Source organism: Chelonoidis abingdonii, chromosome 1, assembly GCF_003597395.2.
Source record: "Chelonoidis abingdonii isolate Lonesome George chromosome 1, CheloAbing_2.0, whole genome shotgun sequence".
Classification (NCBI taxonomy): Eukaryota; Metazoa; Chordata; order Testudines; family Testudinidae; genus Chelonoidis; species Chelonoidis abingdonii.
Window position 1 is genome coordinate 210,876,165 of NC_133769.1, and position 17,662 is coordinate 210,893,826.

Here is a 17,662-nt window from a genome sequence, read left to right on the forward strand (position 1 = left end):
CTGGCTTTAAGAGGAGCCACAGCCCTGCGCCTGCCGGGAACAGAGAACTCCGAGGCTGCAGGCACCGGTGCTCTCTGTCCCTGGCAGGCGCGGGGCTGCAGCTTCTCTCTGGCTTCTCCGGGGCTGCAGGAGCTGGTGCTCTTTGTCTCTGGCAGGCACGAGGCCACTGCTTCTCTCTCCTCCTGGGCACTAGGCACTAGGGGCACTAGGCACTAGGCGGCACACATCACTGCACCGTGTTGGAGACCACTGACTTAAACTGACTGGCTTGAAACCCCGCTATACCGCGACCCGGCATTTATCGCGATGGAATTTTTTGGACCCCAAACATCGCATTATAGTGGGGTTTCACAGTACATGAGAAGCCAGACTCAGATAATTTCAGTGTATAGGTTATGTTGGACTCAAGCTTAATTAAACAAAGTGAGCTGGGTCCTCACTAGAGTTGGAAAGATGGGTTTCCTGGGGGAGATCGTTCACATTTCCTAAGAATAGTCTCATATTCAGTCAGACTAACAACAAATACTAGGATCAATGCAAGACAACATTTCCTCTCCTGGATGCCAACAAATGCCTGTCTGGAGTTGCTTAGATGGCTGATAAAAGGATTTCAGCAACTTTGATGTATGTCAAATGTTTTTTGCTCAGACAGTGGAAAGACCCAGAAGTGTCTTATTTGGAGGTAGGTCAGCTTTAAACCACATTTGCCTCATTCCAGTTCAGAGCATTTGGAGCCTGAAATGGCTCTTGATGTGATCTAGGGAACTAGGCTAGGAATAAATGGTAAATTTTCAGAATGGAGAGGGATAACTAGTGGTGTTCCCCAAGGGTCAGTCCTAGGACCAATCCTATTCAACTTATTCATAAATGATCTGGAGAAAAGGGTAAACAGTGAGGTGGCAAAGTTTGCAGATGATACTGAACTGCTCCAGATAGTTAATACCAAAGCAGACTGTGAAGAATTTCAACAAGATCTCACAAAACCAAGTGATTGGGCAACAAAATGGCAAATGAAATTTAATGTGGATAAATGTAAAGAAACGCACATTTGAAAAAATAACCCCAACTATACATACAATACATTGGGGGCTAATTTAGTTACAACTAATCAGGAAAGAGATCTTGGAGTCATCGTGGGTAGTTCTCTGAACATGTCCACGTAGCGTGCAGTGGCAGTCATAAAAGCAAACAGGATGTTAGGAATCATTCAAAAAGGAATATAGAATAAGAGAGAGAGTATCTTATTGCCCTTATATAAGTCTATGGTATGCCCACATCTTGAATACTGCATACAGATGTGGTCTCCTCATCTCAAAAAAGCTATACTCGTATTAGAAAAGGTTCAGAGAAGGGCAACTAAAATGATTAGGGGTTTGGAACAGGTCCCATATGAGGAGAGTTAAAGAGGCTAGGACTTTTCAGCTTGGAAAAGAGGAGACTAAGGGGGGATATGATAGAGGTATATAAAATCGTGAGTCGTGTGGAGAAAGTGAATAAGGAAAAGTTATTTACTTGTTCCCATAATATAAGAACTAGGGCAGGGATGGGCAAACTTTTTGGCCTGAGTGCCACATCGGGTTTCGTAAATTGTATGGAGGGCTGGTTAGGGGAGGGGTCGTGGCCCGGCCTCCACCTCCTATTTGCCACCCCCCCGGACTCCTGCCCCATCCAACCCCCCTGTTCCCTGACCGCCCCTCTGGGACTCCTGCTCCATCCAACCCACCTCTTCTCCCTGTCCCCTGACTGCCTCCTGCTGCCTCATCCAACCCCCCCTCCTTCCTGACTGCCTCCGGGCTCCCTAAATAAGTGGCCTGATATTCAGAAGTACAGAGAGCAAGCAATTCCCAATGAAGTCTATGGGAGCTGCAAGTACTTAGCATCTTTGAAAATCAACACTTAATTGGTGCATAAATATAAACTTCAAAGAATAACTTTAGACACCATTTTTTAAAAGTGTTGTCCTTTCTTTTTTTAAACATCTTAAGTACTTTAGAGCCACATATTAGAATATAAATCTGGTCTATGTGTTTATTATATGGTGTGGTTTTTATCATTTAAAAATACTCTTTTAAATATAAAATAATAATACAAATGTTGTCAATCCAAGGCATACATTTGTTTAAAAATAAAATACCACAGGCTTGATCCTGCTCACCACATGCAGAACTGCCATGGAATTTAGTGGTGCATGGATCACAGGAAGCTGTAATGTACATGGATCTTCAATCCTACACTTGAATTGCTTTGTTTTTGTGAACTTACATTAAGATACAGAATTGTACCTTTATTATTACTATTTTTATTTCAGTGGCACCTATAGGTTACTGTGTTATTAAGCATATATTAAGAAGTCCTCATGATGTCATCTCCATATTTCTCTAAATGCCTCCCCCCCCTTTTGTTTATAATCCTGATTTTCAAACAGACCTGTGTGTATGGGCTTTTTAAGGGCTTCATCCAAAGGCCATTGAAGACAGTGTAGCGAGAGCCCTTGACTTCAATGGGTTTTGGATCAGGTCCTAAATGCAACATGCCAGGGTTCAAATGTTGGTCATTACATGGAGAAAAGTGGTGGGAGAGAGAATGTGGGAGAGTCAAGGTGGGTGAGGTAATATCTTTTGTTGGACCAACTTCTGTTGGTGGAAGAGACAAGCTTTGCACAGAGCTCTTCTTCAGGTGTAGGTGACTGGGTCCTTTCCCAGATCTGAAGAAGAACTCTGTGTAAGCAGGAAAGCATCTCTTTCACTAAGTTGGTCCAGTAAAGGATATTACCTCCCCGCTGTTGCCCCATCCCTTTAATACCTTGGGGCAAACAAGTTTAGAACAACACAGCAAATAGAACGGTGGGACACAATCAAAGGAAAACAGCTGGTCACTTTGAATGATATGGGCTACAGATATATATTAAAATACATCATTTTATTTTCAACTTGGTTATTAAGAGAGCCAAAAAAAACCCCAACCTCACAATAAAACATGAGCAGACACCAAGTTTGTGTGGGTAACTGAGGTGAGTCTAAAACGATTTATTTCTTAATGAGAAATAGCAGAGAGACAGTGCTTAATTCGTGCCAGGGCTTGCCAAGGCTGAGCTCCAGCACCTCTAGGCTTGGCAGTTCATAGTCCTAGAAACCTGGCACCTCTGGGCTTGCCCTGTCAGTTATGAAAGTAAAAAATAAAAAAATTGCTTGAGCTACAGCACCTCTTTCATTACAAAGTAAGCATTGCAGAGAGGTGCAGCTGCTACTGGGTCCATGCCTGGGGCTGGCACACTCTGCAAGGGAGGTGAATGAATGAGACCTCGAAAAACGAGGAGGGTAAATCAATCACACCCATTCAGGCCCGGAGGCAGGGACTTCAATGCATCCTGCCTCAAATCCATTCCGCTGCGAGTCTCCCAGCCAGCCAGCGGGTCTGCGACCTTGTCCCCTTCGCCCTCCCGGGGGAGGGGAGGTGAAACAGCCGCGCTCCTGCAGCTCCCCCACTCCAGGACAGAGGCGTGAGGCGAAGGCGGGGCACGCAGGCTGCAGGAGGGCGCGTGAGGCTGGGGAGGGGCTGCGCGCCGGGTTCGTGCCCCCGGTGGGAGAGGGAGGCCGGGGCTGGGCGGTAGCAGCAGCAGCAGCGTTGCATTGCTGGGCTAGGGCGAGAGCTAGAGCCCCCCACCTGCCCCGACCTCCCACTAGAGCCCAGCTCGCCTGCCCCAGCGGCCCGGGAGGAACTGAACCATCGTTGCACAGGAAGTAGCGGCAGCCGGGAGAGGAGCAGCGGAGACGGCAGCAGCTGCCGCACTCAATGAAAGAGACTCGCAGGGACCCAGCCGGTCGCCCCGATCCTACCCCCGCCAGCACCCAGCGCAGGCGCTGAGCAGGGCAGTCGCTGCTGGAGGTGGCGGCGGCCAGGGGGCCGGAGCCGAGCAGCAGCAGTTCCAGCTAATCCGGAGGCGGCGGCAGGTTAGTGCTGCCTTGGCTGCAGGGGGTTGGTGCGGGGGAGGTTCGGGACATTGCTGCTGTCTGTGCGGTGCACAGCTGGGGCTGCCTCTCGGCCGGTGTCGTGTGCGCGTCTGCCGAGTGCAGCCCTTCCCCGGGCAACTCCTCCTCCAGCCCCCCGCTCCTGGCTGCAGTTCTTGCCAGCCACCCCTTTCCCCAGCCGCAGCCTCCTTGGCGCGCCCTTATCTCCTGCCCTCTCCCCGCGGCCCCGCTCAGTGGGCGTCTTTCCCCCAGCATCCTAGCTCCGTGCGCTCTCCCCGGCACACCACACCGAGACGGCCGCCCAGCCCCGCGCTACCCCCATTGCTGCTGGGGATGGGTGGGAATTTTCACCCCCAGGGGGGGCGGTCACTTCCCCTGGAAGTTGGCATCTTGACAGTCTTCCCGGTGTGTGCGCCGGGGATGCACATGGCGCGCGGCTGGCGCTCAGCGGCGGCTGCAGCAACTCGGGTCTCTAGCCGCTCTCCTTCCTCCTCCAGCCGCTGCCGGGCATTGCCCCTGGCGCTGCAGGGAAAGGAGGAGCTGCCTCAGGGAGCGCGGCTCCGCCCAGCCCGGGCCCCCCGCCGGCCGCTTCTTCCCGGCGGACTTCGCTGGCGGTGGGTTGAGGCTCAGCCCCTGTCCTGCGGCCGCAGGCTGTGATGTGCGTGTGAAAGGTCCGCGCTGTAGCTGGAGAGCGGGGACCATTAGCAGCCGCGAGAGCCTTGTCTCCCTTCAGCTCTTCCGTTTTCAGCTCCTCGTCGGTGTGGCTGGGGGAGGCCCAAGGTGACCAGATAGCAAGTGTGAGACATCAGGATGGGGGAGGGATAATAGAGGCCTATGTAAGACAAAGCCCCCAATCGAGACTGTCCCTATAGAATCGGGACATCTCGTCACCCTATGAAGGCCTGGCCCCTTGATTTCAGTTGGGATTTCGGGAAGGGGTGTGTGCGCGCACAGGCAGGACCACTGCATTGGAAGGGCTGTGCTCTGGGATGTTGCTTTTGTTTGTGTTTTTATAAGTGTCTGAAAAGCCCTGTGCCTCTGACCCATGGAAGCAAATAGGAGAAGAGAGGAAGGGAGGGGATATACTCGCTGAGCATGTCAAGCTAAACTAAGTCTCTGAAGTGTCCAGCTGTATCAGTTGATCAAATTGTATGTGGACATTCAGAAGCTGTTAAAAAGAAGAAAATATAGAAATGCAAAATGCTACATTAATAGCATCTTACATAAAAGAATCTCAGAGTGCTTTGCATAAGCTGGCCTCATTAGCCCTTCGGCAGTAAATATTGTGCACAATAAAATTAAGACTCTATTCCCCTCCCCCCCATCACTAGTGCAATGAATTGAGATAAGGATTTTTTGTTTCTTATTATTGAAAAGCAGAAAATATGTCACTTGTCCTTTTCTCGCTGAAATCTGCCCTGCCTCTGTTCAGATGAAGAAGCAGCATGTACAGAAAACAATGAAAGAATGGTTTAAAAATAAATAAGAAGCCTACTTCTGAATGGCTCCACTGTATATGAGCAGACAGCATGTAACTGCAAAATGGAGAAGAGAAAACCCTGAGAATTTGACAGCCTAAATCAACTATAATATTGCTGTGCCATGGATGCTCTTAGGAGGATGGTGGAGATGGGTTTAATAAAATGTTAATCTAATGTATAGGCACCCAGATCAATAGTAATAATTCTTTCATAACTTTCAGTGTCACTTTTTCTTGGAACTCTGTTTATGCTGAAACTTTTGTCAGTGCATATGTTATACCAGATCTATACTGCACACCTATATCAGTATATCTACATTGCTCAGGGGCTGGAAAAATCCACACCCCTGAGTAACATAGTTATACCTACCTAACCCCTGTGCAGACAGCACTGTGTCGACAGGAGAGCTTTTGCTAACGTACCTACCACCTCTTGGGGAGGTGAGATTAACTATGCCCGTGAGAGAAACTCCCGTCGGCATAATAGCATCTTCATATACAGCGCTACTGCAGCACAGCTGCACCTCTGTACAGTGCACAATGTACAGCTGCGCTGCTGTAGTGCTGTACGTGAAGACAAACCCTTAGCATACAGGCCAGTTTGACACCTCATTTCCCTTGAGTGCTGCTTTTATTCTTGAGGCCACCATCTCTCCTTGGATCTTTGTTTCCTCTCTCTTCAGGGGAAGGAGTGTAGTAACAAACATATTTTCAAGTCTAATGTAAACTTAACTGATCTTTCACCCTTTCTTCTGGTCTAGAGCTAAGACTTCAGGGTCCGGAATCGCAAATATTTGACAACAGGTGAATTGCTGTTCTGAATCTGAGTTCTTAATAGTAAAGTGGTGAACATCTGGCTTGTCTTGTCAGCATTTCTTTTGGTGCGAAGCGTTACATTTGGAATTTTTGTTGTACTTTTGTCTGTACGATAATTTCTTTTTGCTAGATTCTATTGTGACTAACTGATTAAACTTACCATTAGGTTTGTATGCTTTGTTCCACTTACAGTGGAACAGATAAAACTTTAATGCAGATTCTTGGGCTGTGTCTACACTACAGAAACTGCTGATTGACACTGATGTTAAATGCAGTTGCCCCTTCTCAATCTGTCAAGTGTCTGGCATGCTTTGTTGCACCTGTTGAACTCAGCAGAATCCACAGTAGTCGGACAAGTGCTTTTTATTGCAGATGTTAGTCACTGCACTTTCTGTAGTATAGACAGTCTTGCATTCAGAAGTTGTCCAGCTTAACTGTTCTGGCTTTGAAAAAGAATGATAAGTTTACCTTTTAGTTACAGGAAAACAAAGCATCATGTTTCTTGGCTCCTTGATTTTTAGACCCATATCTGCTTCCTACCCTATATATTTGGTGTTACCAAACTTTTATTTTAAACATTACTTGCATTAAAAAAATAAAAAAGCTGACTAATGAAATTGAGTTAAGACTTCATCCACCTGGTCTAAAATGGCACCATCTCATGTTATGCTTCCTACGTTACTAATTACTTATCTTAATTCTTCTCTCCCATATAAGTGGCCTTGGCGTGCTGGAGAGATACAAACTACTGGCCTCTAACTGAAGCTTGAATCTAACATGTATACCAGAGGGAAACTAATTGGATTGTCTTATCTGAACACAATCAGTCTTGCAGCACCGTTTATAATAACTTTGTGTGGTTTGGCAGTGTATTGCAGATAGCTCGCTCATGAGCGTTTCCAGGGAGTAAATTAAGCTAGCATAGCACCTAGAGCGGTGAGTTGCTTTCTGGCCAAATTTGAGATTACAGTTGGTCTTATCAATTGAGTTTCCCTGAGTGTGGTCACTGAAGTTATCTTGAACTGAAATACACCTCTACCCCAATATAATGCTGTTCGCAGGAGCCAAAAAATCTTACCGTGTTATAGGTGAAACTGTTTTATCGAACTTCCTTTGATCCACCAGAGCGTGCAGCCCCACCCCCCTGGAGCACTGCTTTACCGCATTATATCCAAATTCGTGTTATATCGGGTCGCGTTATATCGGGGTAGAGGTGTATAAGGAATTTCAGTTTCCATAGAGCCTAATTCTTAATCTTCTCAAAAAGATGTTTCAGCAAACAAAACAAAATTCTATCTGTATGGAACCCTTTCCAGTTAAAAGTGCTTATGTTCTTTTTTTCCCATTCATGGAATGATAAAGCTATTTCCCTCTGTCATAGTTCTTTTACAAAATGAAACTGTTTGCTGCACATTCCACTATTAGTTTTATTTTTTCTTTTGGTTTCCATCTGCAGAAAGACTCTTTGTTTTGAAGTCCTAATTGATGTTTTGCTTATTTATGAAACTATTACTGAGTTGCTGGATTAGGAACTGTAGTCTTCAGGGGAATGTGTAAATAAGATATTCTTGTTAACTATAGTGTATTTATCACTGAATTACTAATATTGGTGGAAGCATCAGGCTACAATTTTTCTTAAAAAGTTGTATTTAGTTCTCTTTCCCTTGTCCCCTTGCTTATTAAAATATCAACACAATGGTGTTCCTCATTGCTTATTTCTCATCATCTTAGTTATTTCAGTCAAAAACTGTTGAACCTGTGCACTAGATATTTCTTATGTTTTAAAAGTATCTATGCTGCCAGTCTTACTTTCCTGCGTACATTTAATGTAGAGGGTTGTTTTTTTTTTTTTTGAAAGACTTGCTGACTGTCAACACTTAAAGCCGTTGGTTCATTGGTGAGAGGGGGTGGCCCTGTGGCTATTCTTCCTGCTTTAAACAGCTAGGTGAAGAACCCTAAAAAATCACTGGAAGCAGCAGAACCTTCAACTTCATCATCTCTAAGATTTTTTCCCCACCATCTGTAGTGACATGCTTCCAACAGTCATTCTCCCTGCGTACTGTCACCCCTCAAGAAATTTAATGTTAAGACTCTGCACGAAATTTGTGTGCATTTGTGTGTGATTATTAAAAACAAAAAAAGTACTTAAATGTTTTGAGTACCTAAAGGATGAGTATGGAGAGAACTAGTTGTTCTTGTCTTATCTCCACAGAACAGGGTACAGTACACAGATCTTATAGAAAAACTAAGGAGGTTAGGGTGGGGTGGGAGGTAGAATCTTTTATTTGTTATTGGAAGCAAGAATCCACTTGGCATTTTAAGGGAAAACTCAATTTTACCAGTGCAGTTGCTTCAAGAGGCCAAAATTACAGCTTCTTCTGTGTCTCTGATTGCCCTATTCAGTTTTATTTCAATGCAGCTGAAGATGCATTTATTCACCAGATGTAGGAACATTTCCTGATCTGCAGAATAAGTATAGGAAATACTCCCAACTAAAATTTTATTGAAACTTGTAAAATTGTGAAGCTCTTATTTGTTGTGGACCATGTTTGTTTTTTTGTTTGTTCAATTTTTTTGAGTAGGATTACAGATAAGCAGTAATGCTAAGTATCCTGTGAAAGTGAGAAGGGATGGGAGAAAAACTGTATGAAAAGTTACCAATAACTTTTCTGAGCAGGGCAAAAATTAAAGTGAACATAGCACTAGTATGTTGCCATATGCTGAGTGCAGGTCCCATTGTATATCTTTTCTGTCTGTAAAACTAGACAAGAGAACAATAAATCTTTCTTAGTACTGAATATTTTAGTAGTGAGATGTAAAATGTGTACAATAAACTTATGTATAAGCACATGAAGTGTACATTATATCAATCTAAGAAATAATTGTATAATCAAAGACTAATGGATGAAATATCTTTTTGGTGTTTTGATGTATTAGGAGGAGATTTCCTCATTATTGCTACAGTTACTCCTGGGGGAATTCTGTGCCAAAAAATTTAAAAAATCTGTGCACAATATTTTAAAATTCCGCAAAATTCTGCATATTTACCAAAATAACACAATGTAATCACACCAGTTTTATTATTTTGGTAATTTATTTCAAAATACCAGTCAGCATGTCTGTAACAATACAGACAACAAAAATGATCAAGGAAATGTTTTTTTGACAAATGGATTCCTTTCTAGGCATATTAATTAAGAACTTTAAGTAATAATTCATTTAAATTACAATACAGACATGTATTTCTGCACCCCTCAGAAGCAGTGCAAAGGCTTGGGGGAGTCGGGTAACGGAGGAGCTGAGAGAGAGGGAAGTAATTGCTGTGAAAGAGCATGTGAACAAACCTGGAGGGTTGTTGGGTTTGAGTAGGAGAAGTATGCAACAGGAGGTTTCTTTGGAGGGGGAGGGATTGTTAGGGAGTTTCCCCCCCTGCAGACCCTGGCTGACCTCTAGCTTCTCTCATTCAGTCATGCACATCTGTCCCTATGTGTCCCTGCATCCCCACTCAGTCACCCTTCCACCCTGACTCAGCCAGCCCCCCATGCTCATGTGTCTCTGCACCCCCTTTTCTGTCCCTATGCATGCTTCAGGGAAAGTCTACACTTAAAATGCTGCATTGGTGCAGCATGTAGGGTCCTAGAGCCCAGGCTCCAGCCTGATTGTGGAAGTCTACACAGCAATGAAACGTCTCTGCAGCCTGAGCCCCGCAAGCCCAAGTCGTCTGGCATGGCCAACACGGGTGTCTAGTTGCTATGTAGACATACACCTAGAGCCCAGGCTTGAATGTCTGTATTGCAGTTTTACAGCCCCACAGCCCGAATCCTGTGAGCCAGAGTTGGCTGACGTGGGCCAGCTGCGAGTGTTTAATGGCAGTGTAGACATACCCTCAGAGACACAGGGCTCTGACCTGGGACTGGCACAAAGAAATGGAGAGGAAGCAAAGATGATGGCTACAGCATCAAGGGTGAAGGGATCCGTGATCTTTGCCAGTCTGAACTCCATCTTACCCTTGGCTTCTCTATGCTGACTGAAGGATTTTCAGATTCTCTGTGTCAGGTGATTAATAAATTGTTACCTTCTTTTGAAAAGGTTGCCTGGTGTCAGTGCAAATGCTTACTGAGAGCATTGTGTCTTGAATGAGTGAAAACTAAGCCTTCCCTGGCAGTCTGGCTTGACTGGACTTGCTTCAGGGAGCCATGGAGAAAGAGGAGGATTGCTGGTGCCCAAAGACTCAGTTTCCAAGTCATGAAGGCCATGGGCCTGTGCCTGGGGAACCGTGTGGATCCTTGGGGTCTGGGATGCTAACGGAGTCACTTGCAAGGGACTGGTTACAGGCTGGGGTGTAAATCAAACACTAGCCCAGATGAATTTTCAGCCAGCTAGTTTTCATGGGAGCTTAGTGGCTCGTGGCGATATGCTTTGGCCAGGAAACCTGATCCACTCCCAGGCACTGTAAGTTTGAAACCTACCCTTAGCAGAAAATGAAATATGGGCATTTTGCTAATATCTGCCTCTGTCAAGGAAGGTTTTATTTTGAGAATGTGTAGTTTGAGCATGGCAGATAATTAAGAAGGTGCTCAAACTGTTTTCCAAAAGAAAAATTACAGATGTGAATGCTTGCTGGGAGGGATCGGGGGATTGAGGGAGAATAGAGGAGAGGGGATTGGGGCTGTGGTGAGGGATGGGGGGATTATGGGGATGGGTGGTATGGTTGGGGGGCCTCAGGTCAGGGGGAGGGGATGGGAATTGGGGGAGTGGGAGAAGCATGTGGGACACTTGGGGGAACATGGGGATAGATCGCAGGGAGAGTGGGGGACCTTATCAGTCCCACATTCTCCTTTCCCATGTGTGTGCTGAGATCTGGTGGGGGGCCACTTTCCCAGCCCATCTGAGCTGGGATCTTGGGTGGGCATGGAAGGTAATGTAATTTAACCCCCCTGAAAACAAGGAAAAACAAAGTTAAGATACATACTGTCTCCGCTAACCAGGCCCAATTTTGGATCAACTGGTCATCTAACAAGATCACAGATCGAGATGGTAAGGGTGTAGGTAATATGTACATTTCTCTCGGCAGGTCTACGCTATGGGACTAAGTCGACCTAAGTTACACAACTCCAGCTACGTGAATAATGTAGCTGGAGTCGACGTACCTTAGGTCGACTTATTGTGGTGTCTACACCGCGCTGGGTTAACAGGAGAAAGTCTTCCATCAACTTACCTTATGCTTCTTGTTCTGGTGGAGTACCAGAGTCAACGGGAGAGTGATCGGTGGTCAATTTAGACCCATTGACTTGTTCCCTGGTGGATTGATCGCCACATGTTGATCCCCCAGTAAGTGAAGACAGGCCCTCTGAGTCTGACTACTCCATTGTTGTTATTGGAGAAGTGTATATTTTGCCTGCAGCCTTACCACCTGTTTCTGTGATCTTGTCTGATCTCATAAGGTGATTGATCCAAATTTGGGCCTGGTTGGTTCTTGCAGGGAAAATCCAGGTGTTGCAGCAAGTGGAGATGATGATTGAGTAGCTGGAACAGCATACTTCTCCCTCAGAGTCAGTACTTATTAATGCCTTGGCATGGTGCTAAAAGGGTCTTCATGCTGCCTCTTGGATGGGACTGAAAACCAGTGTTCTTGCCACTTGTGGCAATTATTGCATTTATTTGTATTGCAGTAGCATCCACAATGTTAGATGCTTTCCAAACATAAGAAGACATGGTCTCTGCCCAAAGAAGCCTAAAGTTCCTATGACTCTTTCACTACAATAGAGATGTTAGCTCCTTGTCCAGTTTCCAAACAGGGTACAGACTAAATGCTTACATTTCATTGTCACTGTGGTTTCATGAGATTCCTCAATAAAATATCTACCCATATTTGAAATTGGTCCAAAGGAACAACAGCTCGTACTTTCTAGAGGGGCTAACGGAGCAAGAATTACCTTCCTCTCATAAGAATTTTATGAGTTGAAGAGGATGGCTGAAGAGTGTGTTAAATAATTAGTGGAAAGAGTTGAATTCTAGAGTTCCCTGACAGCAGGTGAACACTCACCAGGACTATTTTATACAAATATTTAAAGACCAAGGTTTCTACATCATGAAGAGCTCTTAAACTCTTTTGAACAGTTTTGCAAAAGGTGCCACTTTGCAGTTAGCCTAAAGCAGTTTAGTGTTGGCCTCTTTATCATATGTCTAGCATTTTTCCTCTGCAATGACAAATTTTATCTGCTGCAGTGAAGGCAAGTGTGCTTTGATACAAATTTTATTACTCTTGTGCGCTAGAAATATTTTTGGTAATTGTGGTATGTTGTCAGGATCCTTGACATCTTAAAGTGCGGTCTTTGTTTGTCTATAAATAATGCTAGTGAGTGTTTCCCTTAAGAAGGAAAGACTAGAATCAGCATCTGCACCCATTAGTTACTTAATCAAAATTGCCACACATTTAAGGAATAAATCAATTTTATTTTCTCTCATTTTTTACTGAAATAAACGTTAGAGAAACAAGATGGATGAGGTAATATGTTTTATTGGACCAACTTCGGTTGGTGAGAGAAACAAGCTTACACAGAGCTCTGTAATGTCTTGGAACCAACATAGCTACAACAACACTGCAGAAAATAAATGTTGTCCAGTATACATAAGCTTTTGTTTGGTTTCGCATATCAAGCAGTAAACAGTCCATATTGCAAGTTACACTTACGTGATGTTGTACATAATTCATGTGAAATTCTCTCCAAATTTTATGGCACATAAACGAGGAATATGAAAATACCTTGCATTTCTTCTTTTTCTTCAAAACACTTCACAAATGTTAAATAATCCTTATGACAACTCTGTATAGTAAATGTTGTCTTTGTTTTTATGGATGAAGAAACAATTATTGGCATTGTTATGGTCTATGCTGTTAAGAATGGGATTTTCAAAAGTGCCTGAAGCCTGGTCTACACATAAAACTTTCACCAATATAATTATTTTGTTTACGAGGTGGGGATTTTTGTCAAAAGAGCTATATATTGGTAAAAGTCCTAGTATGGATGCAATTATATCATTTTAAAAGTGCTTATATCAGTATAGCTCATTCCCCATGCCATACAAGAATAAGCTGTATTATATTCCAGCAGCTCCCATTGGCCCAGAGCAGAGAACCGCAGCCAGTGGGAGCCGCGATTGGCTGGACCTGCAGATGCGGCAGGTAAACAAACCGGCCTGGCCCGCCAGGGGCTTTCCCTACACAATGGCGTCCCAAGTTTGGGAAACACTGCTTTAGAGGATACATGCTATTGACTAACAGTGGGATTTGTGCTTCTAAGTCACCTAGGCACCTAAAGCTAGAGATTGATGGCTGTTGGATGTACCGACTTTGTCACCTCAGGAAACTTACCTTCTGAGTTTGGTCTCCTTCTAACTCTCACTTTGCTCATAATGCAAAATCATCACAATTCAACATTATTGGTGGCCTCAGTTTGAGGCCAAGGGTGTGACATCTCAGTAGTGTATTTGCAGAGCACCTGCACACTAAATGTGTTGGCTTCGGTTAAACCTAATCTCTCACTTTCCTGAACACCAAATTTTCACAGAAATAGAGTCAGGGTAGTTTCAGCTGATAAGTCAAGTGTAACAGTTTAAACCTGATTTCAGAGGCTGGCAAAGGAAATGGATCCTGATGTTGTCCTTGCTAGCCATTTTGGCTAGAAGAGTTCAGACCACACTTTCCTAAACAGAAGCTGATTGCATGGCTTGTCTTGCTTTTAGTAATATTTATTTGTAATTCATTTTCTGAGGTCTGCATCTGTATTTGTGCTAGAGTTGTATATCTCTAATCATCCTTACGTCATGAAAAATGTACCTGGGGTGAGGGAAATAATTCACTGTTAGAAATATATACATTTCTCTGATAACTAGCATTACAACCAATATTGACCTTACATCTGTTTTAAAGTTTAGATTATTAAAACTGAAATTTATTTTTAAACCATGTATGCTTTTTTATTTTATTTTATTGCAACTTCACTCAGTTTTAACAGTAAAAACTAAACTGGCTGGTTTCATTCTCTAATTAACAGCACACTGCTAAGATGGTTCGACTTCCACTGCTCCCAAAGAATGTTTAAAACTTTTCATTCTCTCCTTCTGAGCTGTCCATCAAAAGTATAAAACAAACAAACAAAAACTCCATGAAAAAACTGTATTCAGATTGGATTTTCTAAAAGTCCTTACAATCCTTTAAATCATGGTATTGTAGAATAATTCTGAAAATATCGTGAATAGACTAAGTAACCATTGAAAAACTATTGGAGATTATTGGAACTCAGCAAACACTAGTCAGAGAGATGTTATGAAAAGAAATATTAAGAGGTTCTGCTGGCAATGCATGCTTATGGGCACTGAAAGGGAAATTTAATGTCAGAAAAACCTAAGTCAGAAAAGAAGATCTTGGATGGATGATGCAGTATATTGGGTGGATCAAAAGAATTATTCATCCACAAAGAGATTAGCAGAGGATTGTACAGAACGAGCTCCCATGGTTGCAAAACACCTCGGCCCCGCCCAGTAATGGAAATGCTACATAAGAAGAAGGGAGGCCCTTATTACAGAAAATGTGGATCCTAACTGAATGTCACTTTTTATAAAGTAAATCTGCACAGTACTTTGGAAAGTAACTTTCATAGCTTTGTGGAATGTAAAGGAATCTTCAGTATTACTGGGAAAATTGAGTTTACTTGTTTGTTTCCAGGGATACACTTGTTATGGTTATCTGGCATCCATGATAGTGTCTTTCTTACTCCAAGTATTTAACAGTGGAAGTCTGACAGACAGCAGCATTCATCAGTGAGATACAGAAGCTGCTGTATGCAGCCCATCCTGTTTACTCAGTTGTTGAAAGTGATGATGAAGGTGCTTCTTCCAATTCTTCCTGCCCCCATCCCAAATATATATATATCCAAATGCCAATCTCAAATGTTGTTCAAGGGCATAATGATGTCAATTGTTTTCACTCTTTCCTTTGTTTGGTATGCAACATATGGTGGATCAGTGCTTGAAGCCTCTGTTCCCAGTCAAGGCAGTGTGCCTAACCTTTCACGATGGTTGGAAGGAAAGGAGTACTTTGTAATAGACTGTAGTAAGCATTCTGACACCAATTTAGAAGCAGTCTTGATGGGTTCCAAAGGGAACCACAAACCACCTGGAAGGTTACTCTTTGAAATATGGCACTGGCTTGGAGAAGGAAGGGAAGAAAGGACCTGGGGAGTGGGGAGTGGTTGTCAAAAGTTTCCCCAATTTACTGCAGTTAGCTTTGCCTTTGACACTAAACTGTGATTAAAACTGGTGTTTCATATCCTCCTGCTCATCACAACTACAGCCATATCTGTGAATTGAGGAACGTCCCTTTGCCATATCATTAGTTTGGGAGCCTAATGACAAGAGTGAGGTGAGTTTTTTCATATGGCTTTACAGTTGGTTTAAAAAGCAGAAAACTAACTTCATTATTTAAAATATCTTTCAGTCTGATACAGTTTTGCCTAAATAGCTAAATGATGTTTTAACATTAAACTGACCTTTAAGCAAGATGCAAGCAGATGATCTACTGTCTGGAATTCTGGCTAACATTTCATTTAGTGTAAATATGAAGGCCCTCTTTAAAATGTGGCTGCCTCCAAGCGTATGTCTTTTATTTCAAATACAGCTTAATTTGTTTAGAGAGAATTTCTACTGTATGAAATTTTGGGGTGGAACAGAGGTGCTGCTGGCTTTTAAAATGACAGGGTCAAGCTGAAAGTCCTTAAAAATTGTCTTAAGAATATTTAGGACCCTTCATTTTCAGTTTTTATTTTATTTTTTTTTTTCCTTGGAATTTATCAGTGTTTTTTACCCCAAAAACAAAAACAGGTGAAAATCAGTGCAAAAAACTATTAATATTTTTTCTGGATAAATATCGGGGTTTCTTTTGGTGGACAGAAAGATAGGGGGAAAAGTATTCAGATTAATGCTTTGAATTCCTGTCATCAGTGTGTTTTGCTGCAGAACTAAAACAGAACTCAAAACACATTACCTCTGAGTTTAAGAAAACAATACATCTCTAATCCCCAAATAAAACTTTTCATTTGAATAAACAGTTTACTGTTGTAGACTTAGAACTATTAGCCTATAAATATTTACATTTAATACTTGGGCCACACCATTTGCAGCGCATACACTCAACTTTATCCTTTTCTCCTATTTTTTGTATTTTTAAAACTTTTGAATACTTCCTTGTGTTCTGAAACATATTCTGATACAGATTTTTGTTTTCTTCTCATTTTAGTGTGTGAAATCTATAAACCATTATTATTGCTCCGTGTTTGTCACAGAGGTCGCGGAAGTCACAGATTCCGTGACTTTCCATGACCTCAGTGACTTGCGGCCCTGGGGTCAGCCACACTGACCCCCGGGCCGCCAAAGCAGCTGGTTCCGGGGCCAGCTGCTCAGGTGGCCTCGGGGACAGCCACACTGGCCACCCCCCAGCGGTAATCACCTGATGATTTAGTCAGGGGTATATAGTACAAGTCATAGGTCACAGGGCTGTGAATTTTTGTTTATTGATCCAGACTAACATGGCTGCCCCTCTGATATTTATTGCCTGTGACCTGTTCATGACTTTTACTAAAAATACCCATGACTAAATCATAGCCTTAGCCCTTATCCACAAACAGCTTGAAATGTATACATGGTGGGCATGAGATACATCGGTATGTTCAGATCTGTACGGATTTCAGAGCTTGTGCGTGTGCCTGTTTCTTCATTGTGTTATATCTTCTAGATGGCACGCAAGCCAATTTTTAATGGCACGCTGGAGCCTGCCGGGACTCCAGCATGCCACTAAAAATCCTGCCCAGCCCAGCGCGCTCTCCTCTGCTCTCCAGTTCCCCCGCGGGGGCAGGGAGCAGAAGCATAGTCGTGCGCAAATGGCTCCACTCTCCTGGCACGGCAAGCCGCGGGGTCCGCGTTCCTGGGCCGGAGCGCGGGGCTAAGCACAGCAAGCTACCGACCCCTCCCCCACCTTATCCCCTCTCCTGGAGCCCTGCCGCCGCGTGCAGCACTCTGGGGGCCGGGGCTGCACGCTCCCGAGGGCAGCGTTTGGCTCTGTGGGGAGCCAGACACGTTCCCCGCTCAACCGGAGGGGCAGGGTTATGTGCTCCCGCGGAGCAGCGTATCTAGCTCTGTGTGGAGCCTCATGGTTAAGGGGCCCAGGGCTCGGGGGGTTGGATAAGGGGTGGGGGCAGTTAGGGGACAGGGAGCAGGGTGGGTTGGATGGGGGGGTTAGCGGTGGGGAGGTTGGATGGGGCATGGGAGTCCCAGGGTTTGTGAGGGGGCAGGGGGTGGATAGGGGTCAGGGCAGTCAGGGGACTGGGAGCAAGGAGGGTCC

The 17,662-nt window shown here is 44.1% G+C and overlaps 1 protein-coding gene across 2 annotated transcripts in view; it reads left to right on the top strand.

Moving 5' to 3' along the window:
* The first annotated feature begins 3,906 nt into the window (after positions 1 to 3,906).
* Positions 3,907 to 17,662, top strand: part of AGPAT3 (1-acylglycerol-3-phosphate O-acyltransferase 3) — a 154,047-nt gene continuing 140,291 nt past the window's right edge. The window contains exons 1-2 of one of the 2 annotated variants that reach the window (XM_032800999.2): positions 3,907 to 3,950; positions 6,210 to 6,293. The gene's annotated coding sequence lies outside the window, so the exon portion shown is untranslated. The remainder of the gene's footprint in view (positions 3,951 to 6,209; positions 6,294 to 17,662) is intronic. The other variant, XM_032801001.2, reaches the window with a different exon arrangement.